Source organism: Larus michahellis, chromosome 4 (assembly GCF_964199755.1).
Source record: "Larus michahellis chromosome 4, bLarMic1.1, whole genome shotgun sequence".
NCBI lineage: Eukaryota > Metazoa > Chordata > Aves > Charadriiformes > Laridae > Larus > Larus michahellis.
In genome coordinates, this window is record NC_133899.1 from 92,727,022 (window position 1) to 92,741,779 (window position 14,758).

The 14,758-nt window shown below is 55.5% G+C and overlaps 1 long non-coding RNA gene across 1 annotated transcript; it reads left to right on the forward strand.

The window, feature by feature from the left end:
• The first annotated feature begins 1,291 nt into the window (after window positions 1–1,291).
• LOC141742973 (uncharacterized) lies at window positions 1,292–14,033 on the forward strand. The gene is made up of 4 exons (XR_012586937.1): window positions 1,292–1,371; window positions 11,609–11,706; window positions 12,072–12,320; window positions 13,450–14,033. It is a non-coding gene; the product is annotated as an uncharacterized LOC141742973 (long non-coding RNA).
• The last annotated feature ends 725 nt before the right edge of the window (window positions 14,034–14,758 follow it).

Sequence of the window (14,758 nt, forward strand, 5' to 3'; positions counted from 1 at the left end):
GCTGCTGACGGGATCGCACCCGGCTCTGCTCCATGGCTCGCCTGGGAAAGGGGCGGCCAGATCCCCCGTGGGCAGAGCCGCCCCTCCCACACCCTGTACCCTCCAGTTATAGATACACAAGGAAAAATCAATACCTGGCTGCAAAAAAAAAAAAAAAAAAAGGCAGCTGCGAGGCGCTTTTTATAGCAAGCTGGCCCATTTGCATCCTTCCTCAGCGCTGACCCAGGGAGACTGACCTCTGGCGAAATTAGCTGCGTCGTCCCGAGGGAAACGGGCTTTAAAAAGTAGCAGGCAAAGACGAGGAGGTGAGGCTGGCCGTGCTGGAATATTCCACCGCAGCCACCCCTTTCTCTTTGCTCCTTGCTGCCCCAAGCCCCTGTTCCTCGCAGGGAGGTCAGGCTGGTCCCCGATGGCTTCGTCCCCCTCCTGGAGCAGGGTTGGACAGTGGGACGGGGTGGCTGCCAGCAGCCACGGCCCCTCTTTCCCCTGGGATCATTTCCCAGTGGGAAGAAGGGATTTGGGCAGGAGCAGAGCCTGGCTAGCCCTTCCCTCGGGGCTGCTGTGGGGTGGCAGCCCCACGCTGCAGCCCCCCTGCTGTGGGTTCAGGGAGGGCTACCAAGCAGAGAGCACAGCAGGGAGCATGAACAGCACCCCCCCGGGAAGAGGGGACAGGGATGGGGGACCCTGCAGGTCCAGGCTCGGGAGGGAGAGGGGCTGGCCCTTTTCCCCCCCAAAGAAATCCCACTCGTGCCCCTCCTCGGATTACAGAGGCGCCGAGGCAGGGGAGCAGAGCACGCCAGCATATCTAGGTCACGGATGTGAGCGGCTAAATGAGCTCCCTCATTAGCTGCCTCCATCTCCGCATTGCACCTACGCGGGGCCGGGGCGTGCAAATCGGCCTCTGCCCTGAGGAGGAGGGGATTTGGAAACCCCTGGGTGGGAGGGAAAGACAACTGGGCCCATTATCCCAAGGAAATGGGTGCAAGCTGAAAGGTGGGGAGGTAACGCCAGGCTGGCCAGTTGAGGGGAGGGAAGGCACGGCGTTGTCAGGGATGGACGGACGGACAGACAGCGGGGAGGCTCGCGTGCGTCCAGGCTGAGCACGGGCTCCAGCATCCTCAAATCGCCCTTGGCTTGGGGCTTCCCTCGGTGAACTGGAGGCAGGACTGAGCCCCAGCTGCCCACACCAGTTTGCCCAGGTGCTGGGCATCAAGCCCTCCCACCTGGAGCAGATGAGTGATAACACGGGCCCCGATAAAAGAGCAATCAAGGCAGGCAGAGCCTCTTTAGGAAGAGAGCAGCACAGTCTCAGGGTCATTGCTGTGGCTGAAGGCCTGGCTGCAACATGGGGCTCTGGAGCATCGGAGGAGGGTGAGTTACCTCCTGAAGCCTGGCTAGAGCGCATGGCCCTGTGGATGGACCAGGGTTTTGCCTCCAACTTCATCCCAAATAACTTTTCCCCCCTTTATCACTGCCTGGCTGTGACTCTGCCCGGGGGCACCAGCACAGCCCTGGCCTTTTCTGGTTGAGCTGCTCGTGACCTGGCTGTTGGGTGTTAAACTCATCTGTGTTGCTATAAAACCTTTTCTTGCTTTTATTTGATGCCATTTTTTTGTGGCTGAACCCCAAATCGTGGTCCTGGGCTGGCCCGAGCCCTGCTGTAATGTCACTGTAAGGAAATTGTGTCCCTCCCATCAGAAAGCTGCTTCCCTGACTCTGGGAGGGCTCTGGGTGCTTGTGGCTTTGAGGACACGCTGCTGGTGGCCCAGCCAGCCTCTGGCTAGGAGAAGCAGCTGGCTGGTAGAGCTGGTGATGCTCCTCCATGGGCTGGGAGCGTATGGCAGAGAGAAGGCAAGGAGATGAGTGGGGATCGCTGGCTGATAGGATCTGGAGTGCAACCGGCAGCGAGAGCACTCCTGAGGATGAGTCAGTGTCGCTGATAACCGGGCTGGTGACCAGGCAAAAAAAAACCCCAACGTTTCAAGGAGAGACTGTTAAAGCTCCGCTTTGCAGGGCTACATCGGTGGTGTGATCCCCAGGAGCTGCCTGCCCCAGTTCCCCCCGTTGCGTGACCGCTTTGGGGTGCGGACCCTGGGGGTCTTGCGTCTGGAGCGTGTCCGCACCTCAGCATCGTGGTGGGGGCTGTCCCAGCAGCAGCTCGAGCAGCTCTGTGCAGCGTCACCTTGTGCCTGTGCCAATCCCCAAGCCGGTGGCATCAAAACTCTGCTGAAAGGACCTTGGGAAGAGCCAGCACCGGGCTGTGCCGCGTGAGGCCAGCGGTGCCTGTGCCGTGCTCCATGCCTTGTCGGATGGCTGTAGTACCAGTGCACTCGGGTGACCCGTCAGCAACAGCAGGAACGACCGTGTGGTGCTGGGGTGTAATTGGTATCACCACGAGCAGCTGAGGCCGGTGCTTTTAGGATGAGTAATTACCTCAGCCTAATTTTGAAAATCAGGCTCTTAAGGTCTTGCCAAGCTCATTTGCAGGACGGCCCTGTCGCAGTTGGGGTTGCTGTGCCAACAGCTGGGCAGCTGTGACGCCCGCGTGTCCCTGGCCCCGTGCCCGCCAGAGGTAGACAGAGCACAACCGCTTGTCCCTCTGCCCCGAAAGAGGGGGGTTCGCTGCCCGCCGCAGTGCAGGAGGGGAAGGGGAAGGTGTGCCCCCATCAGCACCCAGGCAGCCGGTGGGGCTGAGCCGGAGGCAGAAGGGACAGAGGACACTGAAGTCCTTGCGGAGGCAGGGGGAGGCTCTGGGTTCATGGGCAGAGGAAAGCCAAAGGCTTGGGACAGCATCCTTTTTTTTTTTTTTAACGCATTTACTTTTGTTCATGTCCTTCTATCTTGGCGGTTGTAAGGTGAGGAGGGAGGATTTGGAAAAAACACTTTTGAGCTCCAGAGGTGCCTGAATTCCCAGCCACCTACACCTAGGCTCTCCCAGGGTCTTCCGAAATACTTACTTTTAAAGCAGTTTTCTGCCGGTGAGAGGTGCTGTGTTAGTGTCCCAGGGTGGGTTTGCCGACGTGGAGGCCAAGCACGGTGGTGGCCTTCAGTGACAGCGTGGCCCACAAGCGAAGCAGGCTGCTTTGGTCCCTGTGTCTGTTTGCTGATGCTCCTCTCCAAGCTCTACCACCCAAGCCCTGGGCATTCCCACTCGCTGCTGCCTGCCTGGACTTGAATTTGAGCTGCTGTCACACAGGCACAACAGGCGGGGGCTGTGTGTGTGCTCCTGGCAACCCCCCCTGTCGCCCTGATGTACGGGGACGAGATGTGCTGATGGCTTCTCCTTCCCGACAGGACCGCTAGGAGAGGACAAGCTGGAGAGCGGCCAGCCTGCGGACAGCCCGTGGCATGCGAGCGGGGCTGATGTATTATATCTTCTTGGCTTGTCTAAGCATCTGTTTGTTTGTGTGGGTTTATCTCAACAGCAGCCATGGCAGTTTGGCACGCAATATGGTAGCTGCTGCTATGTGCAGCTTCTTTGAACGTAGCTCCAAGATGTAGCTGCCTACACAAGTCAGCTTGAACGGTCTGGGCGAGCGGCTCCGTGCTGGCACTTGCACCTATCCTCATATTCTCTGGTAATCCATGGTGGCCCAAAGCAAAGCCACAGCAGGATGGTGGCATGTCCTGCCCTGCCAGCGGTGCATCCTCCTTCTGCTGAGCATCAGCTGCCTTGAAATATCCGAGGATGTTTTCCGTAATGCTGGCTCCAGCTGTGCCTCCTGAGGCAGCTGCGGGTCCCCACGGTTGGGATGCGGAGGTGCTCTGTGGATGGAGCTGTGTGCTGCCGACGTGGCCAGAGCAAATTCTTCCTCCTCCAGAGCAAGTTCTCCCTCTTCCTCTTGGCAGCAGGAGCGGAGCAGTGCTGGGAAGTGGCTGATCTTGTCCCTGCTGCTCAGGAATCCCCCCAGGGCTGCGTGTGTGCTCGTGCATGGATGTGTGTTTGCTGGGAACAAGTGCCTGGTGAGGGTCCCATATGGGCAGCTTGCTGATCTGCAGCTCCTCCTGGACTTTCTGGGGTGATTTCAAGTCCGAGAGGCTCCTGTGACAGCAGTCGGGGTGGCGGAGTCACGATTGCTGCCCCCCAGAGCCCTGCCTCGCTTCACAAATCCCTCTGGATTACACCCTGGGGGTGTGGGAGGCGGTGACAGGAGGCAGCCTGGTCCAGCCCCAGGAGAACAGAGGTTTCCCCAAACCCACGGCTCTACCCGTTAGACCTCGCGCCCCACAAATCCCAGCACAGAGCTGCTGTGTTCGGCACCACACAGTGGTGCGTGTCTCAGTTTGAGCTCTGCCGCCTTTGCTGCCAAGGTTTTTTGTTTTTTTGTGGGTTTTTTTTTTTTTTTCCTTTTCAGCTCTTCCCTTCAGAGACTTGTTTATGGCCGTCAGGGTTTGACAGGCTCTTGGCAGCTCTCCCACCCCCAGCAAAATGCCATGGGAGCCGAAACTCCCGCCCTTGCCCCGCCACTGCGGTTTGAGACCTGTTGGGAAGGGCTGTCTTTGCAGGGAAATCAAGTTGGAGACTTTTAGAGCCAGAAAAGACCTGGCACAGGGATGACAGCAGCAGAAGCCAAAAGGCTCAGATGGTTTTAAATGTCAGGGAGAGGTGTAAATGTATCTCAGAGACAGCATGTCCAGGAGCTGTGGTATTTTACAGACAGCTTGATCTCCAGAGCCAGCATCCCCTTGGCTTTCCTCTCTCTTGGAGCTGTGACTTTGCCCGGTCCTGTCCCCAGGCCTGCTGTTGTGTGACAGTGCTGTGACTTGCCCGTGGCATTCCCAGCCCAGGAGCGTGGGGATGATGCCGGTGTCTGCGGCCTCCGGTGAAGAGGAGCGGGGATGAAGGGCTGGCGGTGCTGGGGGGAGAGCTCTTGATGAGCAGAAGTGCAAGTGCATCTTGTCTCCTGCTGCTTGCGTGACCTTTTCCATTCTGAGATGATCTACCCTGACACTTGGAGGTGGGGGGGGGCGAGGGAAAAGGGGCAACTGGTCATCTCCTCGCTTTTGCTGCTGCGTATTTGCCTGCTCTCCTCTGCCACCCCCCCCCCCCCAAAAAAAAAGAGTTTTAAGTCTCCAAGAGTCAGCAAGTTCTCTGTGCCAGCCATCTGTCCCATTTCCCTTAGCAACCGTTCGTCCTTTTCTCCTTCATTAAGTGTCTGAAGCAGATCCTGACTGTCAGACCCTCTCTCCTTTCCCTTTTCGCCTGCGTTTGGCTCTCTGGATCATCCCTCTTGCCTGTCACTGCTGCGCAGCCTCCTTACCTAGGAACACGATGGCCTCCCACGCAGGGGACACGGCCGCGTTCGTGTTTTGACAGGCTCTGTGTTTGCTCACGTTCTGGGCGGGCTCTGGTTTCTGCGCTTGCCTGCTGGCTATTTCTTTCCAGCCTGATCTTTTCCAGTTCCTTCTCTTTCGCCTTCACCCTGATCCATGTGCTGCCTCCTCAGCCTGCGCCGGGTTTTTTGGAAGGGAACAAGGATTGGCACTTATGTCCCCAGCACACCTGGGCTCCGACCCACCGGGCTGCTGGCTGCAGGGTAAAGATTAAATAGTAATTCTTAGGGAAGAGGCTTTGGAGATTTGCATCCGGAGCTGTGGCATGTGTTGATTTGATGGCTGCTGTTTTGGCTGATGACGTGGGTACTGAACTAGAGACTTCCAGGACAAAATAGCTTAAATTATAGCACTGAGGTGCATGGCTGGGGCTCAGGGTGCTCCCAACACCCCATCTCTCAACATCTGCACACCCGTCATCTCTGCTCTGGGCATGGCCAACAAAGCTGGGCAGCTGCATTTCCAGCGCTGCCTGTCATAGAAAGGTTTAGGTTGGAAGGGACCTTAAAGCCCACCCAGTGCCACCCCCTGCCCTGGGCAGGGACACCTCCCACCAGCCCAGGTTGCTCCAAGCCCCGTCCAACCTGGCCTTGAACCCCTCCAGGGATGGGGCAGCCACAGCTTCTCTGGGCAACCTGGGCCAGGGGCTCACCACCCTCACAGCCAAGAATTTCTTCCCAGTATCTCATCCAAATCTCCCCTCTTGCAGTGGAAAACCCTTCCCCCTCGTCCCATGGCTCCCCTCCCTGATCCAGAGTCCCTCCCCAGCTTTCCTGGAGCCCCTTGAGGGCCTGGAAGGGGCTGGAAGGTCTCCCCGGAGCCTTCTCTTCTCCAGGCTGAACCCCCACAACTGTCTATGCCTGTCTTAGGAAAATTGCTGTCCATACTCGCTCTTCCTCATGTTGCCTCTGGTCCCTGGCATGAGCCTGCAGAGGAACCCAGCACCCCTGGCAGTGCCGCACATCTGCCTAACAGCTCCATTGCTTCAGCCTTGCTGCTTACAATTTTTTATCTCTTTCTGCTCCTTCCCCGTGTTGTAGTTTGACCCAAAGGTGCACAAGGAAGGATTGCCTTGGGTTTTGCTGCTCTTCTCCCATCAGAAATGGGTTCTGGGTGGTCAGGGCAGTTCCTAGAGGACAACTGGATGCAATACTGGGCTGGTTTGTCCTTCTGGGGCAAGCATAAGGGTGTTGGTGCACCGTAAACCCAAAAACTGCCGTGTATCTCTTGCTGTGGCACAGCAGGGCTCCACCAGAGAGGTCCTGGAGGAGAGATCCACGGGGAGGTAGGCTGCCCTACTCCCTGCAAAACCAAGACCATCTTGGAGACTCAAGGCACAGCGGTGACTTTCGGCTGCTGTAAGCGCTGAACGACCTGTATTTGAAGGAGGGAGGACGTGCTGCTCTGCGATGCTTCATGGGCTTGAACAAAAAAGAGCTGCTGTCTGCAAGGGAAAAGTGGGAACTTCTCCATAGGATAATTATGCCGGGATACTGGTGATCATAGCAACCTCCACTTTGTTCCTAGGTCCCTATCCCATCTGCCCAACGGGCTGTGATCCCAACACCTCTGTGCACGGCTTTGCGGAGGAGCGCCGTGCTCTAACGGATAGTAGGAGGAGGATTAGGATCTCCATGGGAAGCCGAGTCTCCAGGCGAGAGCAGAGACTCCCCCTCCGGCAGTTCAGAGCTGGGCTAAAGCCAAGTGGGTTAGAAAGGTCTTTGAGGTCCTGGAGAACCGAAGGCCGGCTTTGCAGCCTGGTGTGAGGAGAGGGAAAGGAGCCAGGAGCGGAGCCAGAGAGGAATCCTTAATGTGAAACCTCCCGGTTCCGTCCAACTGCCTCAGCCCTGCTTTAAGAGTTGCCTCCAGAAGCGAGCGCAGATTCCGGAGTGAGCAGAGAAGGGGCGCGCGTTTGGCCTAATGAAATTATCCGACCGCCCTGGCTCCAGCTGCTGCTTTTTTTAATTGCATCTGCCTGATGGCCAGAAACACGGGGAGGGGTGGCATCCTCTGTGCAGCGTCTGCGGTGCCCGCATCCCACCGCGGTGTTCACAGTCCTTCTCGCTTCCTAGAGAGCCTGGCAGGCTGCAGGTGCTGCTTGGTGAAGGAAGAAGCAGACATGGTGCTCTCTTGTCGCTGCTTCTCTCCAGCGCTGACAGCCACAACACAGCTGAACCGTAAACTTCCCTATCCTGCCGCAGCGATTCCCCTCACAGGAGGTTTAGCAAGCTCCTGACAATCAAGAAGCAGCTCATTCTTGGTCAGCCCGTGGGGTAAATTCTCATGGTTTTGATATCTCGGCCAACATTCCTCCGCAGGGAAGCTGTGGTAATGCCACCTGCCCAAGTCCTGTGGAGCCCTGGGAAAAGGCCAGCTCTCCGGCTTGTGGGGGTGAATGCATCCCACATCCCTAAAGATCCTGTTAAAAAAAAAAAAAAAAAATCCTGATTCATTTCTGGGCTAGAGCTCTCCTTCCAAAAGAGGTTTTTAGCAAGGAGGATGGAGCCAGGGGCATTTGAAAGGTGGGTGGTGAGCAGAAATAAGAGAGCATGTAGGAATTTGACGGGGGGGGGTCAAGCAGATAAAGAAAATGACATTTTGTTTTTATTCAGGTTGTTGCACCTGAATTAGGCAGCGCTGCGATGAAGCCGGGGCCTCCGCTGGGCTGCCAGCGCTGCGAACACAAGGTCATGAGTCAGGTCCCCGTTTTTCTCCCCTCTGAGCCTTTAGGGTTCATTTCCACGCTGCTTTTTTGTTTTTTTTTTTGCCTGCAAAACCATGGGCTTTGCAATCCAAGATGGTGCGGGGCGGGGGGGGAAAGCAAACTTCAGCGCGGGGCTTGCTGAGAATGAGGGGTTTGGTGAAGGATGGTGGCAGGAGGACGACAGCAAATGTACCGATGGCCCAGAGCATCGCTTTAACCACTCACCCGCTTGTCTCTGATGGAGAGGCCACCTGCAGCTGCTGGGCAGGAAAAGGCCCTGAGCTTTGCTAAGCAGCCTCAGCAGCAGCGAGAGAACTCCAGTGAAATGTTATTTAATGTTCCTCTTCAGTGGAGATGGCTATTTACCAGTGAGAAATTTCTGGGCTGAAGAGTCACAGCTTGGGTAATGCCGGATAATGTCCTTGGGAGGCGGGGAGGGGGGGGGGGGAAGCGCTGGCGGGATTTATAGCAGGTCTTTGAGGCTTGGCTTCCATAGTTAGATCCTGGCACAAATTTAGAAAAGCAGCTGGAGGATGAGTTTGTGCTTGGAATCATTAGCAGCGAGGGCTGCGCTGAATTACCAAATGCAACCTGGGGGAGAAATCGTTTCTAGGCTTTCTGTCAAGGCCGGCAAAATAAATACGTGCGCACACGTATGTATTTACTACATGCCAAAAGCGAACCCGCGGCGTTGTAAAGGCATGTAGCGCCCTGGCTCCCTGCGTGGAAGGTGGCTTGGAAAAGGGAGGGATCTTGCAGAGCAGCACCCGGGAAAGCAGCTTTATGGCTGGAAAAATGGTCTCACTGTGGAGGCAAAGCTTGGAAACGTCACAACTGGGCAAAAGAGGCAGCTCACCAGTGCTGGTGTGGAAGGAAAGAGCTGTGCCCAGGCGAAGGAGGTGCCAAACTGGTCGGGAAGGTGCCAGCAGTGCTCTGCCCTGCTTGCCTGTACTGGGAACTGGGTGCTGCCCCACAGCCCCATAACGGTCTGCCTGGCAGAGGTTCGTCACCCCTGTGAGTAGAGTCCCTGCCCTTCCTTTGGGTGGCATTTCAGGTCCCGGAGCAGTCTGTAAACCCCAGCGTGTCAAAGAGCCTGATTTTGCGCTTCCAGTTTGTCTTCAGAGCATCTGTCCCCAGGTTAGACTGGCTGAGGCTGGAGAGGTCTCAGCTCTGAAATGAGCCTTAGTGCTTCCAGCAGGAATCAGCTTATTCTAGGGGTTCAGGCACATGGTGTGGGACAGGAATCTGGGATGCTCCACATTAGATCAGCCTCTTGCTTTTTAAAAGGCACGAATGGGGGCCAAAGCACCCAGCTTGCACTGAGTGGGAGTTTGTTTGTCTCCAACAGGCACCAAACCCCTCTCCTGGGGGACCCTGGCAGCAGTACCTGTAGAGTACTTGAATCAGCAGCATCCCTGCTTTGACTTGTACAACTCCCTGAGCCTTTCCCTGGGTGGTACTGCTGGCTAGCTTAGCTGGGAACATGCCTGTAAAATGCTAATGAGAGCTGGGCAGAGAGAAACCTTAGGAAATTCAACAGGGGCAAGCGCAGGGTGCTGCGCCTGGGGAGGATTAAACCCCCACACCAGGACAGGTTGGGGGTGACCTGCTGGGGAGCAGCTCGGTGGGAAGAGACCTGGGAGTCCTGGGGGACAACGGGATGCCCATGAACCAGCAATGGGCCCTTGTGGCCAAGAAGGCCAATGGCATCCTGGCGGGCATCAAGAAGAGTGTGGCCAGCAGGTGGAGGGAGGTCATCCTCCCCCTCTGCTCTGCCCTGGGGAGGGCACAGCTGGAGCGCTGTGTCCAGTTCTGGGCTCCCCGGGTCAAGAGGGACAGGGAACTGCTGGAGAGGGGACAGCAAAGGGCTACCAAGATGCTGAGGGGACGGGAACAGCTCTCTGATGAAGAAAGGCTGAGGGATTTGGGTCTCCTCAGTCTGGAAAAAAGACGGCTGAGGGGGGACCTTATCAAGGCTTGTAAATACTGAAAGGGGGGGTGTCAGGAGGATGGGGCCAGGCTCTTCTCAGTGGTGCCCAGGGACAGGACAAGGGGGAATGGGCACAAACTTGACCATAGGAAGTTCCATCTGGACACGAGGAGGAACTTCTTTGCTGTGAGGGTGGCAGAGCCCTGGCACAGGCTGCCCAGAGAGGTGGGGGAGTCTCCGTCTCTGGAGACATTCAAACCCGCCTGGACGCGTTCCTGTGCCCCCTGCTCTGGGTGACCCTGCTCTGGCAGGGGGTTGGAGGGGATGATCTCCAGAGGGCCCTGCAATTCTGTGATTCTGTGACTTCATTAACAAGAGGGGAGCCTGGGTGCAGAGTCCTGAACACGGTGTGAGGAGGTGGCAGCGGGGGAGTAGTTCCCCTCCAGGGCATCGCCTGGAGGAACCACAGAAGGCTCTGACCCAAGGTGGGGGGAGATTTTTGCAAGCACGCTGAGCACAGGAGAAGCACTGTCGTTAGGATAGTGATTTTTAGTTAAGACTTGAGTAATGCTGTTTGTCTGCAATGCTGCAGCAGCTGGTCCTGCTGGGGGGGCATCAGTACCTGCTAGTCCCTGCCTTGAGAGCTTTACAGTGCCAGTGCAGGCGACAGGAATGGGAGGAAGCAGAAGACAGGGACAATCTGGGAGGTGGTGGCTTTGCGTGGCGGCATTACAGCTGCTTCTGTGGGCACCCAGGCAGAGCAGGCTTCTCGGGAGGTCTGACAGTGGATGATGAAGGACTTGGGTTTCCGGGAGCTTCTCGGAAGCTGTGCGGGATCCGCCTGAAGGTGCTAGTTTAGAAACGCTTTGGTTGTAGGCGATGGGGGGCTGGTGGCTGTGGCTAATTGCAGGCGGGAGTCGCGCTGGGTAGCGGAGAGCTGCCAGGCAGGCCGGGGAGGCACGGCTACCACGGGTGCTGGAGGCAAACACAGGCACTTTACGCTTGATGCCATGGAAATGGGCGACAGGGATGCCTCTTGCTTTGGTTTTTAAAAGCGCTTCCCAGATTCTGGTTGTATCTGGCATTGGCATCACCTGAAGGAAACCCAGTGTGGTGTCTCTCCGATTTGGTGATACTTCTCTGTGGAAATAGGTTTGATGCACGTTCCCAAGAGAGTGAGAGATGGTGGGTGAGGTACCGGGGTGTTTGCCTCTGGAGGGAATAGCGGGGTAATATTATTGTTCGTCTTTTTGGTGATGGTCTGTCCCCAGTGACCCTCCCTTTGAGAATGACAGAAACATCTTGCCCAGGCACTTGTTGCAGTCCCCTCTTTTGAATTTAGCCGTGTGAAACAGCCACTGTCACCTGCGGGTCCTGGCGAGGGCTGGAGGCTGGTTTCTCTCAGACATCCCATACCCTCCGCTGTGAAGAAGCTGTCACAAAGCAGCGAAGAGATGACTTTATTTTCCCAATGCACGTGGCGGAAGAAGCTGTGGGATGATCATTTGGTGGTGAGGGTTCGCGGTCATGCAAAAAGCGATCTGAAGGCAGTTTTAGCCGGCAAGAGAAGAAGAAATAGAGATGAAACCTGGCCCAATGCCTGCAGCTGCTGGGGTTCATCCTGGTCTGGTGTTTTGCAGGGCTTGAACAGGAGCCAGAAGGCGGCTGGGTGACCTGGACGCTTGAACCGCCGTGTCAAGGAGACCGCTGTCCTCTCAGAAGATCCCGTGTAGGCTTGGTAATAACTTCCCCCCCCCCGAAACCCCACTATGATTTTATTGTAATCCTTGCGAAGCGGTTGAGGGAAACTGGCAGGGTTGGGATTGAGGAGGAGAGGGGCTCGTTACCACGGGAGTAACGAACTGTCTGGTTCTGCCTGGGAGGCAAGCGGGAGCAGGATTTAAGAGCAGAGAGACTGGATGTGCTGCGCTTGGGGGCGGTGGTAACTAAAACAAGCTGAATAATAATAATAATAATAATAAAAATCTTCCCATGTACACAGCTATTTTTGGTAGCTGATGGCTCCTGGGTTTACACATTTCAGAGACTCGTTACTTTTCCAAATTTCCTGAAGAGAGGGTTGTTTTTTTTCTTTGCTTCTAGGTTCAGGAGAATGTGATCCTTAACCCCGGAATCCCACCGGCTTTCTTCAGGACACCAAGATCAGCAGACCTGGATGGGTTCTTTGTTGATCGCATCCTTCCTGTGCGCTGCTGGCATGTTATAGAGATCTCTGGAGCTCCACCAAGTCTGCTCACAGCGGTCTGGACTTTTCACTCATTCTGGAGAGCTGATATCAGTGATTCCAAGGTGCCAGAGCAGCCCTGTGCCACACCTGCCTGTGTGCTTGAGGTACAACACACTCCTGTTTAAAGACGAACACAGAGAACGTCCCCTGTCCTTGTGTTCCTGGGTTATTCTTCAGCAGCTGCACAAACAGGCCAGAATAGTCCAGGGGTGAGCAGGGATGGCGAGGGCCCGGCAATTTATTAAGCCAGTGTTGCTGCTGAAGGTTTTATTGTGAAACCGATAGCGGCGTGTCAGCGGAGGAGATCTCCTGATGGAGAGGCAATAAAGCAGGCTGTGTAAGTGCACCCTAATAGGTGTGTGTCCGAGTTATCCGCTGCGATAACCCAGCTGATATATGTATAGTTACCTCTGATGCTGTAACTCCGCTCTCCTACATCCCTCCTAAGGTGTAGGACTTGGCACTGAGGCATGTACATCTCTGCACCGTTGCCCTGGGCACTCAAACCCAAACTCTTTCATTTTCCCCAGGTTGGGGAAACTTCTAAGTTAATGTTCTTGCTGCAGAGGATGTAGGTGGGGACCGGGCTCAGCAGGGCTAAAAAGGTTCTCTGGAGCCTAGCGAACATCCCATTTCTTGCGATAGACACCCGTTAATGTCTTAATCAAGCAGCTTTTTTTTCTGGCAAGTGGTTATTCTGCCACCCGCCCTCGCGTGCAGTGAGAGAGGGCAGTGCCCTTCGCGCGAGGGCAGAGACGGGGGATTTCTGGGGGGGTGTTAAGTCCTTCCCTTAACACTTGAGGGAGTGTTAGGGAAACAGGCTTACCGGAAAACAAAGTCCAAATTTGTTTGTAAATTGTGTCACTGCCATATAGGAGGCTGGAAAGCAAGAGCTGCCGATGGCTGTGATGCACTCTGTTGCTGGAGCCGTGCTATAAATACACAAAATAAATAAAATAAAGCCTGGCCCTGGCGAACCAGCCGAGCTTTTGTGGAGCTGAGTTAGATACGGGCAGCCGGGGCTGCTCGCAAGCAGAAAGCCTGAGCTGTGTGAGATTAATTGCCTGTGATGACTTGGGTACAGGATGGCAGGATTCAAGTGGCAGGATCTGGGCTGGTACACACTCTATACCACCCCTTGAACTGAAAGTCTTGAACAGCAACTGATCGCATTTTCATTAATAAAATAGCGACTTAGAGCTTTCCTGAGATTCTTGCTTCTACCTGCTCCAGGTTTCAGCGCTTCCAGGAGTCCCTGCCCACCGGGTTGGCACCGCTCTGCTGAGAACGGTTCGTGCTGAAGGAAGACCTTGGAAGTGCCACACGCAGGATAAAATGATTTGTCTAAATACTATATTTGGCACCAGCTTTTCATCTAAACCCAAGCCACTTTACACCTGTCTGGCAAGATAAAGGGACTTAAAATGAGCGTGAGTGTGATTTTTGTGCCTGAATGGTATACAAAGACCTCAGCATAAATGAATACCAGAGCTTCAAAGCTTTTGCTGAATGTTTTTCTACCACCTATAGTACTGTCAGGCTATTTTATTTTCAAGGTACGGTGATATCACTGAGCAGACCATTTGAAGGCTGCTCTACTTGTTTTAAGGAGGAATGGACAGACGGGTATATGCTGTTATCCCCCGCTGAATGAGCTCAGCTGTTTTCTGGGACATGTATTCCTACCTACAGGAAACTTTTTTTTTTTTTGCTACTTTTCTAGTCTCTGGCAATAAAAGCATCTAAGTGATGTCCTTGGCTGATACTTTGATACGTTGAGGTCACTGCTGTGTCCAACCTGAGCCACTGCTGTCCTTCCTCCCACCCAAATGCCATGACCAGGAGAAGGCTGTTAGCGAATCCATCCTTATGAGGATTTTGTCGGTAAGTGATGCACGAGCAGGAAAAAATTGCACTCGGATTGCAAACCAGTATCTGAAACAGAAATGGCACCCAGAGCACTGGCCGGGTCGCATAGAGCTGTAAGCGACTACAGCCAACAAAACGTTATTTCCATTTAACTCACGCAATAGTTTGAAGCCTTTTGATTAAAAGGCGATTATATTTCAAGCCCAGCTGTAGTAAACCGTTGCCTATTCCACGCTGGGGGCTGAAAGGGGTGTGCCAAGTGTGCAAGCTGTAGTAGAGCAGGGGCCTGGCCTGGGAGGGTGTGTGTGTGTCTCTGAGGGAGGCCGCCATGTTGTGCTGGGGGGCTCTTCTTGGCAAAGGGGTGTTGGGGAGAGCTGCGTATGCCCACCTTCCCTCTGAAAGGTGGTGTTGGGGCTGTCCAGAAAGCAGCGCTGGGGGAATAAAGCTGCTTTGATGCCCGGAGTAGTTTTTAGGGGGGCTCTGGCTCCCACAAGCCGCAGGGCTGGGATGTACCTACCCTGGCTGGGGGCTGGCAGTGGGGAGGGAGTGGGCTCCCTCAGGGCGCTGCGGCCCTGACGCCAAGCAGGGAAGGCGGACGGTGGTCCTGGGGGAAAGGGGTGGTCCTGGCCGGGCTCGGCTGCCGCCGAGGTGGGGGCGAGTGCGGCCTGGCCAG